Below are 26,265 nucleotides of genomic sequence, written 5' to 3' on the forward strand. Positions count from 1 at the left end.
AGTTTTTTAAGGAACCTCCATACTGTTCTCCATAGTGGTTGTGCCACTTTACACTCTCACCAACAGTGAAGGAGGATTCCCTTTTTTCCACACCCTCTCCAGCATTTATTGTTTGTAGATTTTTTTGATGATGGCCATTCTGACTGGTGTGAAGTGATACCTCACTGTAGTTTTAATTTGCATTTCTCTAATAATTAGTGATGTTGAGCATCTTTTCATGTGTTTTTTAACCACCTGTATGTCTTCTTTGTAGAAATGTCTATTTAGATCTTCTGTCCATTTTTTTGATTGGGTTGTTTCTTTTGATATTGAGCTGCATGAGCTCTTTGTACATTTTGGTGATTAATTCCCTGTCAGTTGCTTTGTTTGCAAATTTTTTCTCCCATTCTGAAGGTTGTCTTTTCATTTTGTTTATGGTTTCCTTTGCTCTGTAAAGGCTTTTAAGTTTAATTTGGTCCCATTTATTCTTGTTTTTATTTCCATTCCTCTAGGAGGCAGATCAAAAAAGATCTTGCTGCGATTTATGTCAGAGAGTGATCTGCCGATGTTTTCTTCTAACGTTTTTACAGTATTGGCCTTACATTTAGGTCTTTAATCCACTTAGAGTTTATTTTTGTGTATGGTGTTAGGGTGTGTTCTAATATCATTCCTTTACATGTGGCTGTCCAATTGTCCCAGCACCACTTACTGAAGAGACTGTCTTCTCTTCATTGTATATTTCTGCCTGCTCTGTCATAGATTATGTGACCATAAGTGCATGGGTTTATCTCTGGACTTTCTATCCTGTTCCATTGATCTGTATTTCTGTTTTTGTGACAGTACCATACTGTTTTGATGACTGTAGCTTTGTAGTATAGTCTGAAGTCAAGAAGCCTGATGCCTCCAGCTCCATTTTTCTTTCTCAAGTTGCTTTGGCTATTCATGGTCTTTTGTGTTTACAAACATTTACTGAATTGTAAAATCAAATACAATGTAAAATTTATGTCATACACGTTCCTTTGGGAGTTTTCTGCATGGGCTGAACTACTTGAATTTTCTTAATATGTAATTCTAGTGACATCTGAACCAAAAATATTTTTTTCTGGCTTGGCATATCTTCCTGCAGCAAGTGAAGCTTTTTTCCATTGATCAGGGATCATCCCTCTAGGATTCAAAATCAGAGTCAACTGTCTCAAAATCACTGTCAATTACATGCATGAAAAGTTTGAGACATCTTTAAATGATAATGCTGGAACACTTGTTATCTAGGCCTGTGTTGGTATAGACTGCAGTCCCTCAGTGGAGGTAAACGCAATTTTGGTAGTTAATGGGGGATTGTAGTAGGCAGCGGAGGCAATGTTCTTATTAATGGTTTTTAAAAGATCTAAAATTGGTGTTTGCCAGACAAGCTATTATAAACTGAAAGTCAGCTGTGTTCTGACATAGGACTTGGTCCCCTGTGTTCTGATATGTGACATTTCTGCTAAAGAAACACTGCAGGTTTGTTGAGGTCAAACACCCTACACACTTCTCCACTCCTTACATGGTCCAGCAGCCTGTGCTCTCATATACCACTCACTGAATATCTCAAAAAAGGTGCAGCTTGATTGAGGGAAAGATAGCTGAAGAGGTTTCTGATGTGAAAATGAAAATAATCCCTTCCTAGATCTTAATTTATTCTCACCACAAAAAAATGGTAATTACGTAATGTGATAGTGGTATTATCACAATGACAATCATATTACAATATATAAATGCATGAAATTAACATGTTCATCTTAAATTTACACAGTGGTATATGTCAAATATATTTCAATTAAAAAAATAAAAAATAAGAAAATTCTACAATGAAAATGAGATTTGTTACTTTATAGTCTCTAGACTAATCTATATAACACTTTGGATTTTCTTTATAGATGTTTCCTTACATAAGAATTTAACTACTGATAATGTGTTTCCCTGAAAACTGGCAAATGAGAAAGGTCACTCAAAGCAAAAGACTTTTTAGAATAATTTAAAATAGATCTTATAAATGTGATACATACACACAATGAAATATTACTCAGCCATAAGAACAAAATACTGCCATCTGCAGCAACATGGATGGACCTAGAGATTGTCATACTGAGTGAAGTAAGTCAGACAGAGAAAGACAGATATCATATGATATTGCTTATATGTGGAATCTAAAAAAATGGGTAAAGCGAACTTATTTACAAAACAGAAGTAGAGTCAGAGATGTAGGAAATACTTACATGGGGGGGTAAACTGGGAGATTCAGATTGATATATACACACTACTATATATAAAATAGATAACTAATAAGAACCTACTGTATAGCACAGGGAACTCTACTCAATACTCTGTAATGGCCTATATGGGAAAAGAATGTAAGAAAGAGTGGATATATGGATTTGTATAACTGATTCACTGTTGTACATCTGAAACTAACACAACATTGTAAATCAACTATACTCCAATAAAAATTAAAATACATCTCTATCTATCTATCTATATCTTACAGGTATGCTTTAATTTTAAGTAAAGAGTTTGTATTCAATTATTAACAAGTGTCTGCATCCCTTTGAGTTCTCTCTGAAGAAAAGAAAACATCATGGAGCATAAACCTCAAAACAGGTAGTCCTTAGTTCTTGCTAAGCATCTGTGCATAGTCTGGGTTGCCACATTTTATGTCCCAATTTAAAAGTCATTCAAGTTCAAATTCTTTTCAGTTGCAAATATGTTCAGGATCCCTGGGGAGTTTGTGACAGAACCAGATGGCTGGCAAATCTGCAGAGTTCCACCTAATCTAACCTTTTATCTTAAAATAACTGAGTTTCTCCTCTTCATGTAGTCTTTAATGAAAAGCAAATTGTGTAAACAGGGAAATGTTATTGATGCTTGTTCAGGTTTTGTTGGGAGATTTAATATGAGTTGGTCTTCATAAATATGGGAAGAAATTAGGGTCATGAGACAAATTTCCAAGTCTGCAGGTGCTCCTCTGCTTGCTAAATAGAAGAGTGGAAATGTGTGTAACTTATCCCAGTGGAACTTGTGAGAGCCTACCAATTTTAAAAGCAGACCAACTTCCAGGTTTGACTGAAATGTTTCCTAATTGGTCTAGTCATACAATGTAATGTATCTCAGCTGTTCTCAAACTATGCCACCTCACATGTGACAAACAATACAGACGTTCATGATGTAGTGCAATTTTCTGAAGTATCACCTGGCATCTTTCTTCCCAAATGCTGAATGTGTTCACACAGTCCCTGAGAGCTTCCTCTCTCCCCCAAGTGCTCAGGTAAACAATTTTCCTATAAGCACTGAAGAGGAACTTAAAATCTTTTTTTCACAGATATACATTTTTTCATAGTGTTGAGAGCAGAGAAACTTCCTGAAATTTCAAAGCAAATTCTAAACTTTCAGTATTGGTGACAACCTGATGATAATACAAAGACAACGGCTGAGCAGAATGCTGGAGAAATGGTACTGAGGTTAGCAGTCAGAGATTCAAAACAAACATGCTAAGTAACTCAAGATTTGGCTATGAATGAAGAGAGAACTTTTTTTAAATGACACATACTCAGGGATTTCCCTGGTGGCACAGTGGCTAAGACTCCACACTCCCAATGCAGGGGGCCCAGGTTCAATCCCTGGTCAGGGAACTAGACCCCATATGCATGCCGCAACTAAGAGTTCACAGGCCACAACTAAGGAGCCCAGATGTTGCAACTAAGGGGCCAGTGAGCCACAACTAAGGAGCCTGGCTGCCACAACTAAGACTGGCACAGCCAAATAAAAATATTTTAAAAAAATGATATGTACCCAGATGAACTGATTTCACTGAATTTAAAATTATGACCATTTGAATAATTTTTATTGTATTAGATTCATGCTATCTTTATGTAAAAAATGTTTAGTCATTACATGCCACACACCAGCTGTTAAACTGATCCTTTTGAGCTAGCATTGACGGCATCTTTGTCTTTAGGAGGAAAACTTTTCTAAACAAGATACTGTTTTTTCTGGTTATTTTGTTGTTGGTGGTGGGTTTTGTTTTTGTTTTTGTTTTTTTAACATACAGGGCAATAGCATTGCTGATACTAAATTTTGTTAGGAGAAGGTGGTAATATTTTGAGGTATATAGTATTCACAATTTTATGTGACAAGGTTTATCCACGATTTAAAAATTTTAAATATCTGTGTTCAACATAAGTGGTTCCTAGATAAAAGTGTAAGCTGTGATTTCATATTTAAACAAGAGGCACTTTTGGAAAGAATTAAATTGCCATCTGGTGAAGTTTCTGGACAAAATGCTTTTAGCTAACAATGTAAATGCAAAGGATATGTAAAGCTTTAAAAATCAACATAGATTATCAGCATCTAAGTTAAGTGGTAATGGAAAGATGTCAAATTGGATGAATAAAATGTTTTTTAAATACCTTTCAATCAATATTAACAACCAACTACGGAGAAACACCTTTCAGTCATTATTAACACAGTTCAGTTTTTCTGGAAAAAGCCTGTGTACAGCAATGTTCAGAGTCCTGCAGGGCCAGACTCTAAGAGGTCCACTGTTGGCTAATTCCCATCTGCAAATGCATCCTCCTGGGGATGCCTAGGAGGACTCAGGAAGGGGGTCTTCTCTCTGTGACTGTATTGGTCACCATTTCCACAGACTGCTGTAGATCTGAGCAAAGGAGAGCAACTTTCAGGCGGCAGTTTCTTCACCCTCGCCCCCTTCACTTCTAACAAATCCTATACTCTGTGACTATATCCTATAAAACATTACCACACTTCCTTCTGCCTGCAAGACCATGGGGCTTCTTGATTTAAGGGTATACATTGGCAACATGCTTAAACGAAATCATCTGGGTAACGATGGAAGAAACAAGGCCTGTGTCATCAAAAAAGATAAATAGTAAATATTACTTGATGGAGGAAAAAAAAACAAAACGCCAGCCTATAAAATTTTCTATCTTTATCATGGAAAAGGGCTTTGATAAAAGCCATTTTCAGAGCAGAATCTTTCCATAGTTACTTTGCCCACTAAATTTAATTCAAATATATCTCAGCACCACCTTAAAAATATTGTTCTGCAAACTGCCCCCTTTAGCAGTGATAACAGCCCAAATTTAGCTTCTTCCACAAGCCAGTTCTCAGATACAACATTATCCTCAGGTTCGGATATGTATAGTAAATTAAAAGCCCATTTAGTAACTTTATTTGACAGCTAAATTGTCTCTAAGCAGCCCTAGGCAAAGGATACAAATGTCTGGTTCTTTCCAGAGAGCCATAACGTACAAACAACTTTACAATGTTTAGTCTTGCTTTTGGTGGTCTATAGGCTCTGCCATTAGTAATGTGTTTACCGGTGAAAATATTACGTGGCCCTATTTGCCAAGGCACCAAAGACATGCTCAGCATAAAGTATCTATGAACATGTTAGTTACTCAAATGCAAAGGAATTATGTGAGAGTCACCTTTTCAAAAATAGTCATTTTACATTTGACCTGTACCAATGAATAATAAAGTTTCATTTGGAACACAGCTGCATGACCTAAAACAATGCACTCTGCACAATACTCTTCACAAAACCCAAGATACTTCTTGGTAGAATAAGCTGAAATCTCCCAATTCAAACAATCAAATTAAAGTGGTTAAGGGTCTATATTCATTGTTGCATTTTAAAGTGCTCATAGAATCAAACAGTGTGCATAGCAGTGCTGGCCTCTCTCCCCTCTAGCAGAGTCAGGTCCTCTTTCATGGCTCAGGGAACTGTCCCCGTGTCTCCACCTCAGACCTGGGCACGCATGTCTAGATCCTGGACTCCTCAATTTCCATATGGTCTCTGTCTGCTCATCCTGTCTTCCCGTATCCCACGTCCTGGAAGTTCTCAACAACTGAGTAGACTTCTCCCAAAGTCTCTCATATTCTCTAGATGGGCATATATGTAAGGACACACACACACACCCCATATATATGCATCTATGACTTCACCTGAAATCCCAAGTCATCCACCTGGGACCATTCACCTGACTCCAATGTCCCCTACCAATCACAGGTCCCACCACACGGACCCATTTACCTCAGGCCCCAGATACACCCAAACTAACTATTGTCTCTCTTTCTGCCAAGAATGCTCATTTCCACCTGTTCTCCCTATAAAACTTCCTCAAGGCCTTTCAAGATATATTTGAATATCACCTATTTCAACAAGTCCACACTAACTGTCCCAGAGAGGTTTAGAATTTCCTTATCTACCCTTCCCATTATTCCCCATATGACTCTGCATTGCTGTGATTGGTGGTGGTGGTGGTGATTTTTAAAAAAATATACCCGCCTTCCTGTTTTATGTATAGACTCCTAGACAGCAGGAGCTGGGTTTCATGACCTTTTGTATCACCACACATGCATACTCTTTGAAAACTTTAATTGAAATGTCTATTACACAGGCCCTAAACTGGGAGTTAATCCTCTCAAATGACAGTGAATAAGAAAGTAGTTCTGCTTTGAGATCTAAAATGCCTGTATAGAACTATCAGAGTGAAAAGAAAACACAAGTGCAGTGAAAGAAGCAGGAACAGAACTGAAATAAATGGAATTAAGTATTTGGACTGTGATTAATTTTGGAGGGGTCTTTGGGATTTTACTAATAGATACGACCCTTTTCCCAGAAAATGGTCTGCTTAGGCACATGGACACGCACATACACACACACACACACACACACACACACACACACACACACACACACACACACATCTTTAAGACCGTTAATAAAGGGTCTTTTCCCCTTGAAACCCTTCCATGGATGATTCCAGTAAAGAGCCTTCTTGCTAGTATTCTCAGGCCATAGATTAAGAACACTAAGCCTCTGAAAATGCTATGAGAGGTCAGAACCCTGTAATTCAATAATCAAAGAGCAAGATTTAGGAGAAAGTGAAAGAAAACCAAGGGAAAGATGGATAGTCCCTCAGGAACACTCTGGCTCAAACAGCTTTTGCCCCAGGGTTTGTTTGTTTGAATTGTATTTTAATTTGTATCTGCCTTATAATCACAACTAGCTGTTGAGGCAGTGTGGGTTTTGTTCTTATTGTTGTTGTTTCCTTATGAAACAAAAAGATACAGCTGATTAAAGGCCTCCACCGTTTTCCCCTCTGAAGGTGAAAGATCTGAGATCTTGAGGAGCAAGTTGTTCTTGGGAGAAATGTCTAAAGTGTGGGGTAGGGAGCAGGAAGGGAAGAAGGCAATGGCTTATAGAGAAGAGCGCTGAGATGTCAGGCATATTTACCTCTTAAATTCAAATTTGGAGGAGCTTTGCAATCCTTAAATCCTCCTATTAGAAGTGGGATTGAGCAGGAAAAAGCAAACACGATGGAATATGGAAGGAAAAAAAAAAAACGTAAGCAAATGAAACTCAGAAAAATGTTAAAATTATAGGAAAGGCTTAGCATAAGAAACTACTACTTAGACGAAATCTGACATGTTAGAAATCAGATATAAAAATATGCTGTGTCTACAGACTACAAGAACCATGCAAGGCATAGAATGCTTTGATTCCAGCCACTGTAATTCAGCAAGCCCCAGGGTTACTCTTGGTCCCATCTAGCTTGCCAGGACACACAACTTCCTCGTGGAGACTTCCAAGGATTCTGCTTGAGTTTCTCCATCCAACATCATAAACAATAACAGGATGTTATCATTCACTGAGCGCTCACACTATGCCAAATACTGAGCATAAGACTTTGTGTGTGATTTCACTTAATCCTCACAACCATTCTGTGAGGCAGGCGCTATTACAGCAGATGAAAATATGGAAATGAAGAAAAGTGTTAACTTCCAAAAGGTCAAACAGCTGATAAATGCGAAGATGAGAGGGTTTCTTCTCCCAACACACACTGACCTGGAAGGCAGCTGCAGACCTTAAAGAACTGGTTAGCTGGTTAAACTGAGACGTGAAGTCTGGAGTGTAAAATGATTTTTCTAACACCATGGCAGACAAAAGAAATTTCGAAGATAACTCAGGTTCTTTATTTGAGCAATACTTCTTAAAATCCCATTTCTCCCCCATCTAGTTCCCTCCCAACCCACAGCTGCTCTGGTCCTTTCCCACAGTATCTTCCCTAAAAACCTCCATTTACAGTCCTAGCCTCTCTCTGGCACCTTTCCTTCTCTTTTCTCGTTCAGACTTCTCATCGTTGCTCCCAATTTTCATTCACAAAAGCCAACTCTGCAGGAGTTCTGTGCAAAGAAGATAAACCTGCCACCTACAGATGGACTGTCATCTCCTGGCACCACTTGGTAGGCTGAGCACACACTGAAGCTCAGGCCCACTCTCCCACCCCGAACTATACCTACCAACCAGCAGCTGTACACAGGACACTGGGAGGACTCTCCTTCAAAGTAAAAAGAAAAGAAAAAACTGAGCAGGGGAAAGCCAGACCACTCTTCAGCTGGCAGGGAGAAAAAAAAGCCTGAGCGTTCCCATATGTTTGTCATTTTCGTACTGTGACATTTATTTGTATGTTTTTATCCTTCAACTAGCCTTAAATGTCATGGGGTTTGGAGTGTATTTTGTAGTAATAAGAAACCACTGATGAGGTTTGATGAAGAATGACAAACACATATAAACACTGGAAGAAAGTCTGGCCATAAGGTAAAGGATACTTTGGAGAAATGACGGGTGATGAGCGGCTAGAGAGAATTTTCTTTCTTTTCTGCCCTCTTCTCACCCTTGGAAGGAGTGTTTGCAAAGACTCATTCATAGTCATACACATTGTTATTAAATAATGCACTGAAGTTGCGTTATGGGAGGAAGTCACTATTAGCAAGAGAAATGTAAGAATGTTTAAGTTTCACTCTGTCTGTGATCATGGCTAAGACATCTACTTGGCACTCAGACATAACTGGATGAGATGTCAGAGGTGCTAGCCCAGCGCCTGGCACATGGGAGTCAATATTTATTTACTATATGGATTCTTATTCTTTGCACAATTGAATACATGAATAAATAGGGTCAGGGGTCCTGAGCAGGCAGATAGGGACAAGGACTAGTGACGTTTAAGTTATTATTGTTACACAATTTAATCGATTCCAATACACTGTTGGTACCAGGAAAAGTGGAGTTTTGATTTAATAACTGTGGAAAATTAAAAGAAAATCAAGTTTGAGGGGATCATAATGACATTGATTGAGGACACTGATTGAGCTTTAGAGCGAGAAGGCTTTATTATCACTGTAATAACCTGCTACTCCCACATGTAGATGAAGAACTGAATTACCCCCCTTTACTTATTCAACTAAATATTATTGGTGACTACTTTGGGCCAGGAATTATAATAGGGATAATACAGAGATGACAATGAGGGGGCAAAGATCAGCCATACTTAAATTAGACATAAAGAACTCATAGTCTGGACTTCCCTGGTGGCACAGCGGTTAAGAATCCACCTGCCAATGCAGGGGACACGGGTTCGATCCCTGGTCCCGGAAGATTCCACATGCCGCGGAGCAACTAAGCCTGTGCGCCACAAGTACTGAGCCTGTACTCTAGAACCCGAGAGCCACAAATACTGAGCCCACGAGCCACAACTACTGAAGCCCATGCACGTAGAGCCCGTGTTCCACAACAAGAGAAGCCACCACACTGAGAAGCTTGTGCACTGCAACAAAGAGCAGACCCTGCTCGCCACAACTAGAGAAAGCCCGCGCAGCCACTAGAGAAAGTCCAACACAGCCAAAAACTAAAAAATAAAATAACTCATTGTCTGAGGTAAACAGTAAAATACAAAATGCCATACCTAAGGTATATACTGAGTCATAGTTGACCAAGAGGTAGGAAGGACTGTATGAATTACAGGGGTGAGAGGGGAGCACTCCTCATTGGAGGAAAGAGTACTTTGTTACTGTCATTGCTTAGAATTGCCAGCGCACGGTGATAAGAGAAAGCAGGCGGACCCTTAGTCTGCTTTATTCTTGTTTTTAAATTCTCCGCTGACAATGTACCTGCTTTGTGCCTGCCTCCAGGGCACACTGCTCTCCCCGCTCCACTACTTCCCATCCCCTCCACACGACACTGACGCCAAGTGCTGTATGAGCGAAGTGAAAGAAGAGAGAGATCTCTTCTGAGGAAGCTACAGAAAGAATAACAGGACCAGGGACATTTACACTGAATTTTGAAAAGAACTAAGAGTCCCCTATCTTGAATTAGACTATGATAAAATATTAATTCCCTACTGCAGTTAGGGAATTAATTCCCATTGTTCTGTGTGGGCTACACCTGTCATGTACGCTTGTATTTGGCATCACCTCCAACCATAATCAGCTAAGAGGTGCCACAGCTAGTCTTCAGTATAAGTCAGTTATGTTGCTCTCTCTGCCTTTTCACTCTTGGGAACACTCAGTCTTGCTCCCACAAGGGAAAGAAACCCTGAATGTGGCTCAAGAGCTGTCTCTACAAGCACACTGACGCAGGAGAGGTTCCGCAAGAAGCTGGCTCCGGAGGCAGAGGTTAGTGTGTAGAATGTTTATTAGGGAGTGCCCGTGGAGGGGCCGAGAAGGAAGAAGGATTAGCTGAGGGAGAAGTCAAGTTATGATGCGGGTCTAATAAACAGCTTCAGGGGATCCTGTGAGGAGTTCTGGAGTTAAGATGACCCTGCAGAGCTGTCCCACATGGCACTGAAATGACCAAGCCTTTATACAGCAGTCAGTCATTGGCTGTGGGCACCCCAGGAAGGTGTATCCCTGGACAAGGTGGAACACCGAGCCACGACCAGCCCCAGCCTTGAAACGCTTGGTCCATTCCCATCTTCTGCCCCATCACCATTCTAGAGAAAAGAGCCATTTGCCCTCATGTAACCATACTCTTGACGTCTTCAGCATCTGTCCTTAGTAAGAACCACACAGCTAGATAAAGAGCCAGGCTGCCACCTCTCTTATCTTTCCCCAGACTCCTCTGTTTTAGACATCTTGGTTGATTTCAACAACTGACTATTTGGACTGCTTGTATTTCTTCTCTTCCTGAGCTTTAAATTCCCACCTTTACGTTTTAAATTCACCGATATAGAGTGAGCCCTGGAAACCACAGGCCCCCTCCCCAGGCCTACACCCTTGACTGCAATAAAAGCAGAACCCCAGCTCCATGCTTTCTCTCTCTCTCTACCTGTGACCTCACTGTGTCCCCCAGATGTGCCATGTGATTTCCAGGACTTGTAAATAATAAACATTTTTGTAAAGTTCTTTGATGGTTATTCTGATGGCATTTTGCAATCATAATTAGGACCACAAGGCTGGATCCGGCTACCACACTGGTTATCTAAAGGTTGAGATTGGCATAACACACAGGATGCCAATTCTTCCCAAGTTGATGTATAGGTTCAATGCAATCCCAATCAACATTCCAACATGTTATTTTATGGATATTGGCAAACTTCTAATATTTACCTGGAGAGGCAAAAGACCCATATAGCCAATACGATATTTAAGGAGGGCTGATTCTGTCCAACTTCAAGATATTCTATAAAGCTACAGTAATCAAGACAGTGTGGTATTGGTGAAAGAATAGGAAAACAGGTCAATGGAACAGAACAGAGTCCAGAAATTGACACCCATAAATACAGGTAATTGATCTTTGACAAAGGAGCACAGGTAATACAATGGAGCAACGATAGTCTCTTCAACAAATGGTACTGAAACAACTGAACATCCACATGCAAAAACTGAATCTAGACACAGACCTCATACCTTCACAAAAATTACCTCAAAAAAGGAACACAGACCTAAATGTAAAACGCACAACTATGAAACTCCTAATGGATAATATAGGAGAAAACCCAGATGACGTTGGGTCTGGTGATGCTTTTTTAGATAGAACATAAAAGACGTGAGCCATGAAAGAAATAACTGCTAAGCTAGACTTTATTATAATTTAAAACTTCTGCTCTGTGAAAGACAATATTAAAAGAATGAGAAGACAAGCCACAGACTAAAGAAAATATTTACAAAAGACACATCGGATAAAAGGCTTTAAGTCAAAATATACAAAGAACTTGTAAAACTCAATAATAAAAGAAGACCTCATTTTAAAAATGGGCCAAAGATCTTAACAGACTCCTCACCAAAGAAGATATACAGATAGCAAATAAGCATATGAAAAAATGCTCAAAATCATATGTCATCAGGGAAATGCAAATTAAAATAGCCACAAGATACCACTATACATCTATTAGGCTGGGCAAAACCCAGAATGCTCACAACACCAAATGCTGTCAAGGATGTAGAGCAACAGAAACTCTCATTCATTGCTGGTAGGAATGGAAAATGGTACAGCCACTCTGGAAGACAGTTTGGCAGTTTCTTACAAAACTAAACATACTCTTACCAAGGATCCAGCAGTCATGCACTTTAGTATTTACCCAAAGGAGTTGAATACCCCTCTCTGTACAAAAACCTACACATGGATGCTTATAGCAGCTTTATTCTTTTTTTTTTAAGAACTTTTATTGAGATACAGTTAACATACAATAAACTGCATATATTTAGAGTATACAATTTGGTATTTTTTTTATTAGTAATGTATATATGGCAATCCCAATCTCCCAATTCATTTCCCCTCAACCCTCCCCACTTTCCCCACTTGGTGTCCATATGTTTGTTCTCTGCATCTGTGTCTCTATTTCTGCCTTGCAAACCGGTTGATTTGTACCATTTTCCTATATTCGGCATATACGTGTTAATATACGATATTTGTTTTTCCCTTTCTGACTCACTTCACTCTGTGTGACAGTCTCTAGGTCCATTCATGTCTCTACAAATGTCCCAGTTTCATTGCTTTTTACAGCTGAGTAATATTCCATTGTATATATGTACCACTTCTTCTTTATCCATTCATCTGTTGATGGACATTGAGGTTGCTTCCATGTCCTGGCTGTTGTAAATAGTGCTGCAACGAACATTGGAGTGCATGTGTCTTTTTGAATTATGGTGTTCTCTGGGTATATGCCCAGCAGTGGGATTGCTGGGTCATATGGTAACTCTATTTTTAGTTTGGCAAGGAACCTCCATACTGTTCTCCATAGTGGCTGTATCAATTTACATTCCCACCAGCAGTGCAACAGCATTCCCTTTTCTCCACACCCTCTCCAGCATTTATTTTTTGTAGATTTTGTGATGATGCCCATTCTAACCAGTGTGAGGTGATACCTCATTGTCGTTTTGATTTGCATTTCTCTAATAATTAGTGATGTTGAGCAGCTTTTCACGTGCCTCTTGGCCATCCATACGTCTTCTTTGGAGAAATGCCTATTTAGGTCTTCTGCCCATTTTTTGATTGGGTTGTTTGTTTTTTCAATATTGAGCTGGGTGAACTGTTTATATATTTTGGAAATCAATCCTTTGTCTGTTGATTCGTTTGCAAATCTTTTCTCCCATTCTGAAGGTTGTCTTTTCGTCTTGCTTATAGCAGCTTTATTCTTAATTGCCAAAACTTGGAAATAATCAAGAGCTCCTTTAGTGGGTCAATGGATAAACTATGATTCATCGAAACAATGAAATATTATTCAGTGTTACAATGAAATGATCTATCAAGCCAGGAAAAGACATGAAGTAACCTTATAAGTGAAAGAAGCCACTCTGAAAAGCCTATAATACTGTATAAATTCAACTATGTGACTTTCTAGAAAAGGCAGAACTATAGACACAGTAAAAAGATAAGCGGTTGCCAGGGGTGGGGCAAGGGGAGAAGAGATGAGTAGACAGAGCAAAAAGGATTTTTAGGGCAGTGAAAATACTCTGTATGATTGTCTTAGTCCGTTCAGGCTGCGAAAGCAAAATATGACAGACCGGGTAGCTTATAAACAAGAGAAATTTATTTCTCACAGTTCTGGGGGCTAGAAGACTGAGATCAGGGTACCAGTATGGTACGGTGAGGGCCCCCTTCTCAGTGGCTGACTTCTCCTTATATCCTTATGTAGTAAAAGGGGCTGGGGAGCTCTTTAAGGAGAGTACTCATCCCATTCATGAGGGCTCCACCTTCAGGACCTAACCACCTCTCAAGGGCCCCACCTACTAAAACCATCACCTTTGAAGTTTAGGATTTCAACATATGAATTTGGGAGGATACGCAAGCATTCAGACCATAGCAAGGATAGTATAATGATGGATATATGTTATTATACATCTGTCTAAACCTATAGAATATATTGGGTTGGCAAAAAAGTTTGTTCGGGATTTTCTGTAACAGAAAACTCAAACATTTTGGGCAACCCACATAACAACAAGAGTAAACCCTAAGGTAAACTATGAGTGATGATGATATGTCAGTGTGGGTTCATCCTTGATTAAAAAAAAAAAAGTACCGTTCTGGCAAGTGATGTTGATAACAGGGGAAGCCAGGTATGTTTGGGGTCAGTGGGTACATGGGAAACTCCTGACCTTCCATTCAACTTCGCTATAAACCTAAAACTGCCCTAAAAAATTAGCTCTTTTAGAACAATTTTTTTTTTTTTTTTAAAGAAGGATTACAGTACATCACCATCTCTCCTTGCAGGAAAAACCACAGGGAGCAGGGCAGAACACTTCCCCATTTGTGACATCTAGTGGCTCTGCATCTGCACGACAACTTCTTAGCCAGAAAAGAAAAATCTGGCAACATCAACAGGGCTCTGCTGGTTTTCTCCAACTTCTGAAAAAACACCAGAACACTCCTCCTTCCCCACAAGAGTTCTGCTGTGTTCCAGTTTAAGAGCCAAGTGGATTAAAATATAAGGCATTTGTCTGTCTGCAGAGTATTTATCTGGATTCAGGAAAGCACAAAAACAAAGTGCACCAAAGCCTGAAAATGATGATGACAGGGAAGAACTGAAAATCTAGGTCCCATCCTCAGGCTATTCCTTGACACAAGAAAGACAACTAAGGAGCCCGCCAGCCTCTATAGCGGCATCTTGTTTAGTAGTGAGAGGCCGCACGCAGAAAGACTCTTAGGCTAAATAGTTGGTGTCTTCATGGATGCTGGCTGCTTAGGAAAGAACTGGGACACTGACCCACTCTTAAGTCATTTCTGTGACAATGTTGGCTTGGCTAGTTGGTATTCTCTTTGTGTTTTTGCTAAATGGAGGTACTACGACTTTGCATATATTACCTCACTAAATTTAATCCTCACAATAACTCCAGAAGGCAGGTTTTGTTGTTTTTTTGCTGCACCATACGCACGCACCATGTGGCATGTAGGATCTCAGTTCCCCGACCAGGGATCAAACACGTGTCCCCTGCAGTGGAAGCTCAGAGTCTTAACGACTGGACCACCAGGGAAGTTCCAAGGTAGGTCTTTTATTCCCTATTTTGGTAAGTGAGAATACAAGGGCTCAGAGAGGCTAAATATAACTTACCCTATTTACAGCTAGAAAGTAACATTGTTGGCATCTGATTTCACGTCTCTTTGGCTTCAAGAGCACATTTTTCCTCCATGTCACATTCATTCAGATAACAGTTTTGATAAACCAACTAATGTTCTTTGTTTTTCCACTGCTATTTTCCACTTTCCTTCACCCCTCTCCCCTGTAGCAAATACTCTGGGTTCATTTCCTCAGGGGAGGGATGTGGCAGGACAGAAAAGAGCCAGCATATATTTGGGCTTTTGTTTCCCAAAAGTCTAAGTAAGGAAGTCAGAGGATCAAGTAGATAAAGAGTATAGCGAGAGTGCCAAGAAAGGAGGTGGAGGGAAGTGGGTATAATTATTTTTCCAAGACTGCAGAGCTAGGGTAAAGATGAGAGAAGAGACACTGGTGGGTCTTGGGAAGAGGGGCGCTAAAGCTTTTTTCCCTGGTTAAGTCATCACAACAAAGAAGCACGCACTGCAGAAATGTCCAGAACACCTGAACCAGGTGTACACAAGTGCAAACTGCCTGTCTGAGACCACTGGGCCTCGCGGTAGTCTGGAAGCTGCTGGAGCCATCAGAGCTGTACAAGTCACAGGCAGGGAAACGACACATGTTCCCAGACAACTGGGTTGGGCAGATGGGCCCACGCTGTAGTTTAGGCGCAACCCTGGGAGGTGGGAGGAACCTCAGTTGCCTGGGTTTAAGTGTTTACCCCCTGGGAGAACTGAAGGACAAAGTAAACGTCACGTTGAACTACAGAAAAATAAAATTATATTTAATAGCCACCTTGTATTAGTTTCCTAGGACTGCCATAACAACTTACCACAAAATGGGTGGCTTGAAACAACAGAAATTTAATCTCTCCGTTCGGGAGGCTAGAAGCACAGAACGAAGGTGGCCAAAGGCCCATCCTCCCCACGAAGACTCTGGGAGAGACGCCGCCCTCGCCTCCTCCCCGCCTCCAGTGCCTGCTGGCAGGTCTGCATCACTCCAGTTCTGCCTCCGTCTCCACGTGGTCTGCTCTGGGTGTGTGTCCCTGTGCGTCCTCTCTTCTTCTTACAAGGGTATCAGCCATTGCATTCAGGATCCACGCTGATCAGCAGGACCTTATCTTAACCTGATTACATCTGAAAAGACCCTATTTCCAAATATGTTTATTTTCACAGATCCCAGGGTCCCCTCTCTTTGAGGGGACACGATTCAACCCACTGCACACCTGAACCTGTGCCTCCACTCAGGACCAGCAGAATCATTAAATGTCACCGTTAGAAAGGATCATAAGCCGTATCCCAGCCACCTTGAAGATGAAGAAATCAAGACCATTAGTGGCTAATTGCCTTGGCTAAGGTCTCATGTCACCTTAACATTGGACCAGGACCAGCCTTCCTGACACCAGTGCTCTTAACCCTGCGTGGTGTCACGTCCTCCATACCAAACTCATATGTGTAGCAGGGACGGATCCCATCCCCCACACACAGTGTGGCCTAAGAGGAATCAAGATTCTGCTGGTTTGAGAACTCTCTACCCTTGTAATGCTTCTTTCTTTCCTGGCCTGCTCCTCTGACCATTAGGGTCACAAAAGTATTAAGTGACAAATAGACATACATATTGTCTCCTGAAGGCCACTGCCGGGAAAATCTGGATTCTGGACAACAAAGAGTTATACTGACACGGGATTCAGTGTTGAAGTGCTAACACTATGGGGAGAACTGCTTCATGGTGGGTGGCGGGGGGCGGGGGGTCAAGCTACGTGGCTGCCAAGGGAAGCCATCACCTGGTTCAGAGAAGAAAATACTAAAGAAGCAACACAGGGCTTGGGGTCTGCATGATTTCTTTGTTATAACTGTAAATGCATCCTAGAAAGAAAGCAATGACAAAGAAGAACCAAAAGCCAGGGACCAAAGGACCACCCAGGCTCCCACTTTTCATCCCCAGAGAGAACTAGAGAGCTGCTGAAGTGGGCCGGACCCCAGCCTGCACCAGGAGGCAAGGGCTAAGTCTCTCTTCCACAAGGAGACAATCTCAAGGACTCCTCCCACGTACGAAACTTCAGACGGTTTGCAGAAGCAGAGGCCTGGCTGAAACCTGGGCTGCTTGTCCGTGCCCGAAAGCTCTGTACGTAAGAAACAGGCAGCCACTGGGGAGGAGTGAGGAGCGAGGCTCAGGACCTCAGAGCGGTGGGCAGAGCTTTGTGCTCTGGAAACGGACAAGCTGCCCAATGCCACACGTACTAGCTGTGTGACTTCAGGCAAGCTATTATCTTTCCTAGGCCTCAGATGAAATGAAGGCTATTATTTTACCACCCATCTTGAGGTCGTTGTGAGAATTAAATGAGATGACCTAGGAAAACTGCTTCATGGAGTACTTGGCCCAGGAAAAGTATCCAGTAAGTGTTACTTCTCACGTTACAGATGCAGAATCAAAGCCAAGTGATCCTAAAAATTAAGTGGCACAAAGGCCATACAGCTAAGCAATAACACCTCCCAGGTAAGAATCCAGGGTTCCTGACTCCTTAGTTCTTTCACAAAACAATAGAGAAACTAAAAAGGAGAAGCCAGGAATACTTTAATTTATTTAAAAAATGGTTATCATGTCTGTCCTGGTCCAGGCACTGTTCTAGGCAGTTTATAAATACTCAGACACTTGAGCTTCATAGCAACAGATGAGGCAGACACTATTACCATCACCATTTTATACATGAGGTCAGTGACATACCCAAGGTCACTCAGGCTCTTGGGTACTGTGCTGTGACTAGGGGTCCTGAAGAAAATATGTAAAATACGACTACCATTTTACGTAGACCATTTCTCATTAATTAAAACATATTGTTCTTTCTAATAAGTATGTTAATTTTCAAAACATTTCATAGACTACATGGCATGCATACATCTAAAAGCCCCCGTTATCCACAACTAAAAAAACCCTAAAATTTCAGCCTGTGTAATATAAATTGGAAGCCTATCTAGCTAGCAGCAGTTCCACAAATTGTAAGTACAGCTCTGTTAGATGGAGACTATTTTCCATAAGGCGAGCCTTACAGAATCTACAGAAAATTAGCCCCCAAATTTCTAAAGTTTCCTACAAATTATTTAAAAACTAACCAAACATGTGCTAAACGTCTTAAACAAAGCTAAGAGAATGCATATTAATCTTTATCTGATGACTCTGGTCTTGCCTATGAATATCTGTATCTATCCTCTGCTGGGATACAGTGAGATTTCAGGGTTCGCAGCCCCTACACCCTCACATACCCTAATGAAAAAAGACTCCGGTGCTCCAGAACACTGCACTTGGCCCAGGACAAAGCAAAGTAAGGTCATCAGCCAGCAAAGAGATGAATTCTCATAATGTTGAAAGTTTGATCAAAAGGTGAGCTACTGAAAGCTGGTGGATTAAAGTGAAAGGGAAGAATCAAGGGTTATTCCCAAGTGCCTGGCAAGAGTTACAGGGTGGAGAGGGGTGAAGGATGCCTTGTGCTGAGATGGAGAACTCGGGAAGAAGAGGGAGGTCAGCATACAGCACAAAAATAGTTCCATTTTAGACATACTAAATTTGGAAACCTTGTAAGGCATCCAAGTGGCGCTCTCAAGTAGGCCATTAGATCTAAGTTGTGAAACTTAGAAGTGGGGCCTGGGCTGAAAATATCAATTTTAAAGTTTCGAGCGTACTGTGGCAATCATCAGATTTGAATGAGATCACCTACACAGGGCACGCAGAGTGAGGGAAAAAAAGCCCTTAAGACTCGTCCTATCAGAGGGCCTGAGGAACGCCAACATTAAAGGCTGAGCAAAGGAGAATTAAGTCAATGAAGGAGACTGAGAAAAAAATGGCCACAGAGATAGGAGGAATACCAAGAATGTATGGTATGAAAGCCAAAGACAGAAAGTGGTCAACTGTGTCAAATGCTACTAAGAGATGTAATAGAGTAAGGCCTAAAAAGAATCCACTGGAATACTATTGTGGAAGTCATCAATGACTCCAGCAAGAGCAGTTTCAATGGAGTAATGGGATGGAAATTATATTACAGTAAGCTGAAGCATAAAGGGGAGCCAGTTCTGGCCATGGCAGAGTCTCTTGTACTGTATTAATGCTCTGGCTAAGGCCATTATAAGAAATGAATAAAATATACCAAACAACTGCTTGACACTGAAGAACCAGCAATATAGCTGCTGTAATCCTTGAGAGAAGGAAGCACAGGAGGTGAGTTCCATGTCTCCCCTGGATTTTCCCCTGAGGTAGTTTTCCGCATTCAATCATGAGGAAACAGGGCCTAAGTAGAGAGTGGCTGTCTTACAAGGGCAGGCACTCCAGAAGCAGATTTCTGAGAGTGAGAGAAATTCAGAAAAAGCCCTGAAAATGGTGTATGTATCCCCTACGCATTTTTGGACAATGCCTGAGCTGCACATGGGTCGGGCAGAACTCTACAAACCCAGGTGAAAACAGCAGCTGGAAAGCCAAAAAGCTGATCACAGAGTTCAGCAGCGTGTAGTACTGAGAAAACAGAGGTTAGAGTTTACTACCTACCAAAGAAGAGATGCGTCAGTAAACAAAATTTTAGTGAAGATGTCAGAAGGGGAAACCTTCTGTAAAGTAAAACATAAGGTCTGCACAATAAGGTCAAATAAGGTAAAAATTCAATCATAGCTCCGCAGGAATGATCTGCCTACCCTCCCCCACCCCCCACCACCAAAATAAATAAATAAAGTTATCTTTGAAATAGATCAACAGAGTCTCTACAATTCATTTTGTTGTTATCTTCAATATCCAAACTTATGAGGCGTGCTAATACACAGGACACACTGGGTTTGCTAAAAGCCAAGAGGGGGGAAAAAGATGCACAGGTGATTCAGATACTAGAGAAAAAGTTGGTCAACTGGTAGAAAAGAATGAGAAGTAAAAAAATTGTAATTTATAAAAAATCAAATGGATTTTTAGAGTGGAAAGATATAATATTTGAAATTAAGAAATCATTAGGTGAGCTTTCCAGCAGACGGAACACAATAAGACAGGATAGGTGAACTAGAAGATGGGTGAATAAGAATATGCAAGAGAAGGATCATACAAAAAAAAATACAGAAGAAACAAAACAGATAATAAGAGACGGGTAAGGCACAGTCAAATGTATAAACCTGTACAGCTGAAGGACTGGAAGGACAGAAGTGAGAGAATAGGACAGAAGCAATATTTATAGAGAGAGAATGGTCTATTCAACAACATTTCTTATTTCTGAAGTCATTATTATATTCTGAAGTGATGTTTTTTCCTCAAAGTCTAATATCCGGTAAACATTCTCTTGTATTTTTGAATGCCTGCTGTCTCAGCCATCTTGGGATGTTATAATAAAATACCACAGACTCGGTGACTTAACCAGCAGACAATTTTTTCTCACAGTTCTGGAAGCTGGAAAGTCCAACATCAAGTGCCTGCAGATTTGATTCAGTTTCTACTGAGGATCCTTTTCCCGGTTTGCAGATGGCTGCCTTCTTGCTACATCCTCACATGGTGGAGAGAAAGCAAGCAAGTGCTGGTCTCTCTTCCTCTTCTTATAGACACTAATCCCATCATACGGCCCTACTCTCATGTCCTCACCTAAATCTAATTATCTCCAAAAGGTCCCACCTCTGGATACCAACACATTGGGAGTTAGGGCATCAATAAATGAATTTTTTTGTACAGGCTGTGAGGGTCAGACAGATTCACCCCATAACACCTGCTATGTGGACTGCGTAAGCAGAAGAGTTGAGCTTGAAGGACATGCCTATGTGACTCCAGAGTTTAATGACTGCTCTTTCTCCCACACCATACTGCATCCCACCTCATCTAATGGCCTTCGCTCCAAAGCTAATATAGTCTCTGTGTTCCATCATAAGAGAAAGCAAACTATAGCCTTTGGCCCAAATCTAGCCCACCACTTGGTTTTGTAAATAAATTTTTTATGGAACCCAGCTGTGGATATCTGTTTACACATTATCTATTGCTGCTTTTGCACCACTGTGGCAGAGCTGAGTCAGTGCAATAGACATGATACAGTCAGCAAAGCCAAAAGTACTTACTCTTTGCCCCTTTACAGAAAAAAAGTTTGCTGACCCATGTCCTAGCTCATCGCAAAAAGAGATCTGACTATGGCAATTTATGAAGCTCTCTTTGCTATTAACTTCTTCATCAACTGGTTAAATACTGTTGACTTATCACTCCTTAATATAAAGTAAGTGATGATGCTGCTTGAGATAAGAAGTAGCACAGCTTCAGCCATAACGACCAATGTACAGAATTAATTTTAGCCCTGGAGAACGAAATGGGTCTCCTGGGACAGAACGTTCTAAGAATGGGGAAGTGAGCAGACTCACACCGTGGATCTCCTTCCTCAGAGTAAATCCTAAAGGTCTAGCTCCCTATTATCTCTCTGATCTCTCTCCCAGTTTTCCTCTCCTTGCTCCTTCTACTCTGTGCACATCATTCTTGCTGTTTCCTAATGACTTCAAGGAGTCTCCCATCTTAGAGCCTTTGTACTGACCACTCCCTTGGAACACTTTCTTCTGATATTTTAGCTAAGGACCTCATCTCCTCTAAGGTTTTGATCAAATATTACGTTTTGCATGAGACCTTACTCAGACATTCACTGCCTTTGACTTGCCTGCCCCCACTCCACTCATTATTATTTTTCCTGAAATTGTTTTCACTTTTTCTACTTTGCAATATATTCGGTTATGTTTATTTTTGTGTCTATCCTCTAATAGGACCTGAGCCCTAAGAGGGCAGGAATTATGGCGATTTTTTGTTATTGTTCATTGATGTTTCCAAAATATTTAGAAGAGAGACTGAAACTTAGTTCCTGCATATCATATATTTATACATTTCTTGAAAAAATGCATGTAGTTCACATTTTGTTCCAGTGTCATGGAAATATTTTTAGGGCTATTTGGACCTACCATTTGGAGACTGGACCATGTAAGTCTGACTGAGAAAATCATTTTTCCTTTCCCGCCTTGTCATAATTGTCCTTCTCTTTCCTACCCAACAAATAGCAAGTGTCTCCAAAGACTTCCGGTGAATGAGATTTTTCACAAAGTCTTCTAAACAACTCATTAACCAAAATATCAATACTTCAAAGCTTTTAATCCAAGTTAAAAGTTAGCACCTAAAAGCTAAACATTGATGTCGCGCCCTTAGGGTCAAGCTAGTAGTGTGGAATGCTAATTTTCAATACTATACTTATATCTAAACTCAGGTTACATTATAAAAATTTCACTAGTTGATATCCCTCATTTGTGTTAGAACTGGTTGTTCACTCTATATTAGTTTTTTTCCTCCTTCCAGGGTATCATTATGTTTTTCATGCCTTATTTTCATAAGTATAATAAAAATACATTAAGAATATCCATACACAACTTCCTGGCTTCAGACCAGGTTTGAATGCAGAAATTGGCACCACAAATCAGAACAATTACCAACAGCAAAGTCTCTTTCAAAGTTCTCTATATGTTTCCCTTTCACTACACAAAGGATTAAATAACAGAATTTTCTATGCTGTAATAAAATCACCCATTTTCAGCCTTTTAACTGATGGAGAAAATTTGTTTTGTTCAAAATGAAAATAGAAAGTATAAGTGCTAGTAGATTAATTCATATCTAATTATCTACTTTTCAGTCTGTAGAAAGGCAATCCCAGGATATTTAAGTTGAAATATTCTGCCTAGAAATCGATGTAATAGAAGTCTGATTTTCTATAGAAACTATTCCTTATTGTTTTGAACCACATTCCAAATTTCCAAGTACAGACCTATTGAATAAATTTCCATATATATTCAATTTTATTATTTAAATATATCTCCAAGATGGGAGGGGGGAACCCTTCTTACAATAAAAACCTTGTGTTGACTCTTAGAACAACTAAATTCTTGCAGATATTAACTTAGCGTGTTCCCTTTTCTAGCACTCACATTTGAAGCAACCTATCCGGTTTAGTGAAAAATAAGCAAGAATTGTTCAAAGCACCACGTAGGGTTCAGTCATATCTTGGATTATAGGTCTCCCCAGAAATGTCACCTCTGCGATCTGGCCTGGCTCTTCAACCAACTAGATATGACATACAGAGATCAGCTCTAGGGTAAAAACCAAGGAAATGCTATTCGACCCTTCTAAATTTGTATTCATGGAACTCCCATTATCGTGCTTGGTGTCCCAAGATGGCAGCACACCGCCTTAGGTATTAAGAACCTGGAGACAAATGGAGAAAGGACACAATGATCTGCATGAGTTGCCTTTATGTAAGATGCTCTCCATTTGTAAAAGTCCATACAAAGTACAAACAGCCATCTGGAGTCATAAAAAACATACGTGCAATTGTTTAGTTCCCACTAAGACAGAGAAGTGGGGACCAGATTTACTTTTGTTTTAAACAACAACAAAAAACAGATAAGCTATATAAAAACAATGGTTTTCAGATACTGAACAACACGCAGCAATAGACCACAATCCTTGATAGAAAAGAAACAGGGGAGGCAACTAAAAAAAAAAAAAAAAAAAAAAGCCTTTCCATCTGAATCTGTGACAAGTGGAAATAATTCACAAACTCCAAGCAAATATCCTCAATCGTTCTTTCTTTCATTCTTCAGAATATAAAAAGCACCCCCTCATTTAACAAAAAGGTATTGAGTCTCCAGTATGTTACACTGAGAGCTAGTAAGGCAGACAAGCAAGAAACAAGTAAACAACGAATTAAGTAATAAACTTTCAGCTGATGAACAGTGTCAAGTAAAACATAAAACAGTACATGTTTCACCAAAGTACGTGCCTGTGTAGATGTGATAATCAAGAAAGTCATTTTTAAGAGGACCTTTGAGCAGAGACCTGAAAAATAAGGCATCGAGAGCTAGAGAAAGAACATTCTAGATATAGAAAACATGACATATAAAGGCCATGAGATGAGACTGAGACAGAAAACACAGAGAGCGAAGGGAACCTGAGTCTAGGATGGCAGGAAAGGGCCAGAGCATGAAAACCCCTGAGGGCCATGAAAAAAACCTGGTATTTTATTCTCAATGAATTTGCTTCAAGTCTAGGAAAGTTTTGAGCAGGTGAGTGACATGATTACATTTCTACAAAAAATAATTCACCCTGGCTCACCGCAACACCGAGAAGATGGCGGAAGTGGAATGGAAGAAGAAGCGGACCTTCCACAAATTCACCTGCCTCGGCGCGGACCTCGGACAGTCGCTGGGCACGTCCTAGGAGCAGCGGGCGCAGATGCACAGCGCGGGGTGGCGGGGGGCCGGCGACGACCTCGGCTGCGGAGGAAGCAGCACTGGCTGCTGAGGCGCCTGCGCGAGGCGGAGGAGGAGGCACCGCCCACGGAGAAGCCCCAGGTGGTGAATACGCCCCTGCGCGAGGTGCTCGTCCAGCCCGAGATGCGGGTTAGCATCGTGAGCGTCTGCAAAGGACAGACCTTCAACCAGGTGGAAATCAAGCCTGAGATGATCGGCCACTGCCTACGCGAGTTCCCAATCATCTACGAGTTCGGCTGCCCAGCATCAGGGCCTCGCACTCCTTCCACTTCATCCCCCTCAAGCGGCCTGCTGGCCAATGAAGACACAGACTCCCCTTAAAAAAAATCACCCTGACTTCTGTCGGAGGATGGATTGTATTGGGTTAAGAGTAAATACCTAGAGACCAAATGGAAGTCAGTTTTAGGAGCAGGGCCAGAAATGATGGTGGACCAGAGTAGCAATTCTAGATGTGGTGAGAAGTCATTGAATTCAAAATAGATGTTCCCATTTATACTAAAATGTATGCTATGTTGCAGATGCTGTTGTAAGAACTTTCATGCAATAGCTCATTGATAACACGACCATATAGGGTAGGCACTATAAACATCCCCATTTTAGGAGATGAGGAAACTAAGGCACAGAGTACTACCTAAGGTGTCAAATATTACAAACTGTTAAGAGGTGAAACCTGGATGTGACCTCAGGAATCCAGCTTTAGAGCTCCAAGCTCTTAACCATTACAGATGCTGTAGAACCTACAGGAACTAACTGCCCATCTCTCACTTCAGTCACATGGGCTTTCTTTTGGTTTCTCAAATACGCCATGTTCTTTACTCCTTCAGGGTCTTTGCATAAGATTACTTTCTTTCCCTGAAATGCCCTCCCCCACCACAGATTTACATTTTGCTTTCCTGGTTCCTTCTCATCCTTCAGACTTTCCCTCAGCTTAAATGTCACCTCCCTAAGGTGGTCTTCCCATCCCTCAAAAGTAAATATCCTCCCCTCACTGTTATTCTACCTTACAGTGCTCTGTTTCTTCCTTGGATGAAGTAGGAGAGCAGAGTGGGGGTTTGTATTTGGACATGTTGAATTTGAGATACCTGTTAACAGTCGAGTGGAGATGTAGGGTAGGCAATTGCCTACATAAGTCTGGAGTTCAAGGGAAATATCCTGGCTGAGTTATAAACATATATGGCATTTACGGTCACAAGACTGGATGAGATCAACCAGAGAAAGAGTATAAATAGAAAAGATGTGGAGGAACTAGCAAGGGAGATGCCCAAGGAGTAGAAGAAAACCAAGACAATGTGATTCCTGGAAGTCAAATGAATGAAGTGTTTACAGGAGGAGTTTAAATGAGTGATCAACTGGATCAAATGCACCTGGCATAAAACACAACCATTGTATCTTCCATGGCCAGAGGACATTAGCAAAATCTTGTCTTTTTTTTTTTAAATTGGACTAGGAAAAGAATTTATTTTTATTTATTTGTTTGTTTGTTTATGGCTAGCCAATTAGAAGGAACCAGGGTCAGAAAGGTCTGTAGTTTCTATCTATATTTATAACTACAAATCTTTACACTTATGGTAAGTTTGTTTTCATTACAAAGATAACTAGCTTTATAGATTGTTGCTCTTGCAGAA

General features: G+C 40.7%; 1 pseudogene; it reads left to right on the plus strand.

Annotated features, from left to right (window-relative positions):
• The first annotated feature begins 24,497 nt into the window (after positions 1 to 24,497).
• Positions 24,498 to 24,942, plus strand: LOC130844175 (40S ribosomal protein S15-like; annotated as a pseudogene).
• Positions 24,943 to 26,265: the final 1,323 nt, after the last annotated feature.

Source organism: Hippopotamus amphibius, chromosome 1 (assembly GCF_030028045.1).
Source record: "Hippopotamus amphibius kiboko isolate mHipAmp2 chromosome 1, mHipAmp2.hap2, whole genome shotgun sequence".
Classification (NCBI taxonomy): domain Eukaryota; kingdom Metazoa; phylum Chordata; class Mammalia; order Artiodactyla; family Hippopotamidae; genus Hippopotamus; species Hippopotamus amphibius.